This window comes from Talpa europaea (assembly GCF_964194135.1).
Source record: "Talpa europaea genome assembly, chromosome: 1".
Lineage (NCBI taxonomy): Eukaryota > Metazoa > Chordata > Mammalia > Eulipotyphla > Talpidae > Talpa > Talpa europaea.
Genome location: NC_140073.1, coordinates 121204715 through 121213689, shown reverse-complemented (window position 1 = coordinate 121213689; position 8975 = coordinate 121204715).

Genomic DNA, 8975 nt, shown 5'->3' with positions numbered 1-8975 from the left:
TCAAGGGTGGATAGTTATAATAACTCAGTTTCTTACAAATCTTTATGATGTAATTGATAGAGATTCATATGTAACCCATTTTAAATGTATGTACTTTTATTGGCTATGATCCTACTGATCTTAAAATCAAAGTTGGGCATAATTTTCTTCTATGGATTCAGGTAATAAAAATGTCAACAGAACATACTGCTTCAGAAACACAATACTCTAATTTATCTTGCCTTGTCCACTTTGTTAGTTTATAAGGAGTTTGAACATGAGGTTTTGTTTTTGAATTATAGTTATTTGCCACTTCTCAGTCCCTCTAGCCTCAAATTTTCTAAAAATTGAATATTTATTATAATAGCTAGTGTACATGTCATATAAATTTGTTGATTCAAAGTCCTGTATATTTATATATCATTTCTTTTAGTTTATGCATGAGAAAACATGCCCATAATAATTGAGTTTTATTGAAGTTTAGGTTTTAGGAATTATATTATTCTTGTATCTCACACATTTATCATACTGCCTAAAGACAAGTATATTTCACATGTATAGTTTTCCCTGTACATATCCAATGATTTGCTAAACACATTTACAATAAAATTGTGTTTTGAAATTTTTTTCTAAAATATAAAGTATGTTACATACTTATACTGTTTTATCATGTAGTAATAATTTATCAGCACTTTGAGTTTTAAATGTAGTATAATTTGATATAAACTTAGTATATACTTTCTTATTTTAAAGGTGATAACACAATTAAGTCAAAGTTTTAAAAATACATTGAATTATTGAATTATTTTAAGTTTGGGACTATGTTCTCAGATGGTTATCTTCTTCAATAAATATACATAACACAAATAATTCTCTCTATATATGTATACACACAGACCATAAGCACAACAATTTTGTTTAATACACATGTACTTATATCATTAACAAAGTTTTTTTTAAAAGATTAAAAACTTACAGTATAAAGTTTTTTTCATTTAATTATGGAAAACTGATCATAGAAGAGCTCTGATTATTAGACTTTCAAATTAATGAATTGGATTACAGAATTATGATGGATGCAGTTATTATTTTTCTGTGTTCATTTATGAAGAAAGACATTAATGGATATGAAATTTACTGGATGCTTTATGAAGTATAATTCATTCTCTCTCTCTCCCTCTCTCCCTCTCTTTCTCTGTCTCTATCTCCCTTTCTCCCTCCCTCCTTCCCTCCCTACCTCTCTACTAACTCCTTTAATCCTTTGAGCAGAATATATTCAGATTTCCTTCAAATCACAGTCAGCTCAGTTTGGCAAGTTCTAACAGAACTCAGTCAAGGTGAAATCCAGCCAGCTTTTGCTGCTAAACAATGTATTCATACAGCATATGATCTCTGTCTGTTCAGGCTGCTTCTTGCTCTTGTCCCAGAATAAGAAAAGAGTGTTGCTTTCCTGGGGTATGCTATTTGAGAAAGAAAGTAACCTAACACTAACGGCAGGCGGGGTCAGAGTGATGTAACAGGAAGCTCTGATGTTTCCCTTCTGCTGCTGAGCACATACAATGTGACAACACTTCCAATCTATTCAGAACAACCCTCTCCCTCCAGCAGAGTGTCACCTCCTGCCTTAGGATCATCAAGCTCTGCTAACTGGACCTCACTCTGCCTGCAGGATCACATAGCAAGGATTTCACTCTTACCCATCTCGCCTGGGAGTAAGTCTTTTCTTCGGATTGAAGAAAATCAAATTCCATCCTAAGAATATTTCACCAAGAATTTCCTCAGGAACTGTGCTGGGTAAGTGCATTATTCAAATACATGTATTTTTTCTAAGTAGCATTCTTAAGTAGTTTGATGTTTCTCTAATAGAATTTGGGTTGTGACACTGAAATAACGTTGAAACATATTCTCATTTATTTCACATGCCAGAGAAACTACAGTATATTAATCTAAAATGTATATAAAACCTACTGCTACCAGATATTATGTCAGTGATATTCTAGAAAATATTTAACAAGTAAAAAAAATCTAAATGAATTAGAAAGCACACTTTTGAATAAACATGTATGAACAATTTATCTTTTAAAATTAGCCCTGCTATTAGCTAAGTTTGAATTTTGACAGCTGGAAAACATTTTCCCCCAGGAAGGGTCTTTAAACTTCCCATATAATCAGAGTTCTAAGATAGGGATGAACGGCTAATTACTTATGGGGTCTCAGAGTCTCACTCACTCAGTAGTTGAACAAAATGGAGAATTAAAAGAAAAGTCACTTTGTATATACTGTATTTGTCTTCTATTTGCTTTGCACCTCTATATATTTCACTTCTATGTACAAATATTTTCTATTAGACTAATGGGGGTTTTATTGTTTGTTGTTATCAGATGTGTTTAAGTCTCTCTTTAATCCTGAACTATTTCCTCTGTATCCGCTCATGGAGTGGACTACCAAAAAAAAAAAAAAAAAAAAGGCAAAGATTGAGAGAATGTTGAGATTTCTCTATTAATTCTAATTTCAAAACTCTTTAAAAGAATGTGTTATTTCCATTTGTTATCTTCTGCAAGTTTGGGGGGAGGAGGTATGATACTGAGATATCTGTGGATGAAGAAAATAATAGAGGTCTCCCAAATGAGATTATCAGATTATTAACTAGAGAAATTAAAGTGTGTATTTATAAAGAAAATCCAGGAAAAAACTTACTAAAATGTTGAGAAGAAACATCTGTTGATTCTTCTTTCAATGGTACAGATTAGACTGGAAAACTAAAGAAACTAATGGCTAGTTAACAAATTGTTGGTATGGAGGCATCACACTTTTGTTGGTAAGAAAAATTAGATGTCAAATTTCTGTTCACATTATGTTGATAGACACAATTTATATTTCGTATACTTTCTTACCTAACTGAAATTATACTCTGAAAAATGTCCGTCAATGGAGAAATCTGGCACTTAGCTCATATAATCTGACACATTAGGAGAACTACAAACTCATTCTCAATAACTTCTTTGAAATTTTCCCACAAATTTCTCCACCTAATGGAAATTTCAATTAAGTTTGTTATTGTGATTCTTAAAAAATAATATGGTTGATTCCTTATCTTCTTTCAGTCTTTCCCAAACACATGTAGAAATGGAAAAAATGTTTTTAGAAAGTGAATTTGTAAATAACCATTAGATAATTAGGGGAGAAAATGAAAAGAAAACATTAAATATCTAACCCAATGTCATGGGTTAGTAAAAAAATATCCTTAATATCCAGTTAGGCTATTTTATTAAAAGAATGTATTACATTAATATATCCTTTCTAACTTTTATTTAATTGCTAGTCAAAACTACATAAATTTCTTGCATAATTTAATTAAGATTTTACAACTACTTTATAGTATGGTTTGTATCTTTACTTTTAAAAACTTCTATTGAAAAACACTAGGCAATAGGTATTGAGGGTCTTTTAGGCAAATACTGAGAAAATAATTGAAAACTTGAAATAAGAATTTATATTATTATATCCTGAAATTCGCATTCTTCAATGATATAAGTGAATGTGGGAATATCAATGCATGCTTTTAATCATAAGAATTAGTTTATTTTCCTGGATGCTATTTCCCTGTAGCATCTTAAAAAGCAATGCACTGTCTTAGGTCAATCAGTTCTAAGTATGTAAATTGAGAAATTGCTACGAATAATACATTTTATCTGAAATATGTAATTATCTTTGAGAAGCATGATTTTGGTTAAAGCTGTATTTTTTCATGTCTCTTAACACATGCTAAGATTTTGTTTTATTAGTAGAATATGTAAATTTTTAGAATTTACAAAATTATTCATTCACTTTGGGAAAACAGAGAAAGAAATAAAAAATATTGGACCTCGCTCTGTGATTTTAAAATTTATATTAAATGAGTAACTAAAATAAATGCACTTACTAAATGTTGATGACTAGGATGTAATGAGGTTTAAATGGAATCAGTATTTTAGCATATTTATGAATGTGTTAACATTTTTCACCTGTGTATATTTTACCATTATTTACTGCATTATAGAAATTTGTTTCAATGAAACAGTCAAGCTAATATTAAGACCAAAAAAGATTGATAAGCTTTATGCACATATGGAAACATTCTTTGATAACATATAAAGTTATCAGATTTCAGTTAATGCTATTATATATTTCTAACTTAAATCATGTTTAGAACCATTATAACAATTTTTTGTTTTCAATTTTATATGTATAAGGTTAAAATATGATAGTGAATACTTTTAAGATTTATCTTCAAGACTTTAAAGCAAAATAATCTTCAAAACATCAAAATATGTAGCCACTAGAGATATTTCAAATTTTATAGGTGACCTTGAATGTAGCTTAAACATGTAATTCCATTTTTTTAGAGATATAATGATTAAGGTGACATTTCATAAACCAAATATATTCAAAGAACGTTATTTGACGTCTTTAACATATTTTTTATCTTTGTTTAAGACACAGAGTTTTAATTAGCGTATGTTGTATCATTGCAATGGTGGTAATGAAAGACACTCAGAGAAAGTTTGTAGCACCCTGATCTGACTCAGTCAGACTACCACTTAAGATGCAAAATCAGTAGTAAACAGCTTTTAAAGCATTTCTGTCTGGTTTTGAAGTCCATGCATGAATTATCAATGTTATAATTTCTTAAAGCTTTCTTTTTCTACCAAAGTACATCCAATCATGTTGCACTATTATTTGAAGAAATCCTCTCATCTAATATCTGAAGTGGAAAATAAAAATTAACCAGAAATACAAAAGCGGTGATTGCAATTCCTACTTTTGCAATTCCAATTGCTATTGCAATTCCAATTTAAAGAAAAAAGTCCTCAATGAATCCAGTTTATTATTTTTTTATATCTCTTTAGGATTATAATAGTAATCTAATCAGATTAGATAAAATAATTTCTATACTTTACCATTGCATTATCTTAAAATCAAATTCATTGTTTTTTTTTTAATTTAGTAAGTCTTTTATGAAAAGGGTGTATATTAAATTTTCTGAAAGAAACAAAAACGGTCTTAATTCTTCCTATTAAAAAATATAGACTCACTGGCTGAGAACTGAGTGAGTTTCTGTGTTAATATATTAAGTTACTAGTATTATTATCATATGATAACTTGTCAATATTTTCCTAGAACATGTTTCTCCCTTTTTTCCTTTAAATCAGTCTGGATTTCAAAAAAGACAGTATTAGGCAGAACTAACACACAAATACATAATTGCTTGCAAAAGTCAATATGATAATATATTTTTCAATGTAAAACAAAGGTTATCTTTTTACTCCTACACAGTTTTAATTTAATTGTATACTTTCTACCTTATTATTAATTAAAAGGACCAAAATCTCAATTAAACCCAACTTAAATCTAAGTATGTCATTAACTAAATAATTAATCACTGTGGGATTAAGACTATTGCTCTGTGCTTTACTGATGTTGTTGGATGGAACCCAATTTTTCAGGGAAATCTTGGTCCCCTTAAAATGGAATATACTTTTTAATTAATAATGATAATATGACAAACTTTTGTATAAACCTGTAGGTTTAGGTTAGGCTGAGCTCAGCTGCATATCTCATAAAAACATTGTGCTCCCTGTGCATGTCTTTTGGTGTCTCAAATAGCAGTGCTATAGGGAAATTATATCAAAAGTTAGATGGATTATAAGATTGCCCCTCTATTTACAACTTAGTTGAATGGAGGGTATTAGCATATTCATGAGCACTCAGGTTTGGCTTCATTGATCAGAATTAAGATACATGTGTCTTATATCCAAGTACTAAATACCTAAATTTTACAAAAGAGTATCATTTAAATGTGTGTCCATTAGCTAACCTAAGATAATCATTTTGCAGGTATTTGGTACCAATCCTCAATTTTGCTCTCTTCTAATGATAATTTAATGAGAAAATCAGAACTTCAGTATATACTAGGGAAGAACAAATAACTTTATAATAGAAAATAAGGAAGATTAAAATCATGGAAAGGTCAGACCATAAAACCATGATTTTTTTATTCTATAGATATTTTCAAATGTGAAGTAAAATGGGGGGATTTATTTTTACTTGTTTGAAGAGCAATTAGTATTACAGCAACTCATTTATATGTTTTATTGATCAATCTATGCATCTACTTTAAAAATTTACCTTCAATGAAATATTTAGGTTTTGCAACTTTAAAAAATTGCCAACATGCTTTATTATCTAAGACAAAAATTTAAAGTATGCATCTGTGTTTTAGAAATTTAGGTGCAATCATTCTTTGAAGAAATTATTGAAATGAAATACACTTTAGACAGCATCCATGTCATATGTAGCAAGGACATTGAACATTTTAATGTTCAATGAACATTAAATGAATACATTGAATACATCAAATACAACAATTGAATACATCAAATACAACATTGTCAGGTTTATTTGGGTAAATGCACGCGCATATATATATATATATATATACACACACACACACACATGTATTTCTTCAGTTTTACAACCCTATTCCTTGATATTATTAGATGAAGTATACATTTTTGGAAACATACATATCTTAATATCCCTGAGGAACAAATAAGTTTCAAAAAAATGCCTATTATAGCAAGTCTATATCTCCTAATATAACCTTTCCTCTCCAAGTCAGCCTTGAGAGAATCTTTCCATTTTGCATGAATACAATAGAACCACCCTTTAAAGGCTGGCTTGCTGCTACTGAGATCATTTAGCAGATTTTCTTGTGGGTTTGCTATGTGCCATGCATATTATTAATTACTCATCTGCAGACTCATTTCATCTTCTCCAAAGAATAAAATTGTTTTCTAGGCAATATGATTATTTTTGCTTGCTGATAAGAAACTCCAAAATTTAGGCACAGAGCTCCTAGTAATTTCTACAAGGTCACATAGCTACCAAGTGACAGAATCAGAACGTACATCCTGCCATCAGGCTCCCCAGAGATCATGCTATTACCCCAAGCCCCTTCCAGTTGGTGGCTAGTGTCTAGTCATTCCTATCACACAACAGATGCTTTTCCCAGAACCTTAGGCTAAAGTATAAAATTGCCATTCTGCTGAAAGAAAAGAAATACATGGTGTATCTAAAATCAATCATCATTGATAAAGCTCTGATTTTGACTGTGACTAATCTTATATTGTTGCGCTGTTATATATATACTATTATTAGACCTCTTATTGCTGATTTTGTGTAAAGTTCAATAAGGCTAAAGATCCATCAGACTTAAACTCAACTTTTTCTAACACAAAATAATAAAAGTTGATTCATTTACATTGCTTATATGGGTTTTGTGGAATATAGTACTTTAGAGATAAACTTAGATGTCTCTCAAGAAACTCGACAATGGAATATTACTCCACTGTTTAAAAAGATAAACTTTTGGCATCCTTGAGAACAGGGATGAAACTGGAGGGGATTACGTTAATCAAAATAAGTCAGAAGGAGAAGACAAAATACCTGATGGTATCACTAATATGTGGACTATGAGAAACAATGCAATAGGTCAGAGAAAGCCAAACTATTAAGAACAAAGCGGGGAGGGAGCGCAGTGGACAAGAGTGGACTATGGGTGTTTCAGTGGTGGATGTGGTGTGGCAACAATACCTGAAGGTGGGGGATCCTATAACTCTAAAACACAATGTTTTAAACCATTGTTACCTCAATAAAACAAGCAACAACAACCATCAAAAAGAAAAAAAAATGGCTATAACATTTCTTTCATCAACCAGAAATTGATGAACCTCAGGGACCTAAGGAAAAAAAAATAGAAAGTGGAATTTACAATTGGTAATTTTCTAACCAACTTTCTAGATGCCTCTCCATCTTCTGAATTCCCTCACTACACCTGTCTAATCTGCACCTTCCTCTTAGCCATATACCCAGAAGCTACTTTCTGGCTGTAAGTGGTCAGGATAACATGATTTCCTCTACTAACCCAGATAAGATTTACCAGATTAGCTTTTCCTCTTACTGAAATTAAAATCTGTACTCATTTCAGTATATTTTATTCGGGGAAACTTCTGTTCACACCAGAAAATAATCCTAACAGAGAACAGCTGTATTTTAACACCTATCATTATGCCATTATTGCTATGAGAGATGAGAGGTACTAAATTAAACAATATAATCTTCATCTCAGCAAGCACTCAGAATGTGTCAGGTCCTATGAGAGATGTTGAAGACAAGCAAGATAGAGCATGACCCTGGCACTGAACATCAGTTCCTCCTCAATGTAGTGTGAGAGAGTGCTAGTCAATGGGTGAACTCTTTCTCTTTTTTTTTAAGATTTTTTTGTTTATTTTTGCATACAAGAGCTGGGGTGCAGGGCAGAGGGGTCGGGTGAGAGGATTCACCAGAGACAGAGTGGGGAGCAGAACAGGAAGATGCACTAAAATACACTGCTGAGGAGAGCAGTGGGCAAGACAGGAGAGGTCTGCTGTGCCATGTGGCTGTGGATAGCTTCATAGTGCTCAGACTTAACCCCTTGCGCCACCAGGGATACCCCCCAAAGGGTGAACTCTTAATCTGCATTACTGCCACCACTCCATTTTTTTTTATTTTCTCACAAGAGTAAGCTGAATGCTTTTTCTATTATAGGCTGTTTTCTATATCTATTAGATTCTACTCTGCTCACAATTGTATATACTTTGGTTAAGATATTCTGATCTACCTTCTTTTCAACTGATTCTAATATAACTTTGACCTCTCACACTTTAACAGAAAGATTTCCTTGTATCTAAGTCCACTGCCAATGTCATGGTTGTCGATCAGAAACTGTTCATTTTAAAAACAAAAAGAATGTGGTTAAAGAAAGTGATATTCTTAGGAATAAAGCTTTCAAGGATATTTGGTTTCATTCACTTGGTTAGGACTTCAAATGAGATATGAGCAAGTATTAAGATATAGAACAAACTGACAGGAGTAAAATGTATAAAATTATTTTAGCAAATTTTGTTTAATATTTT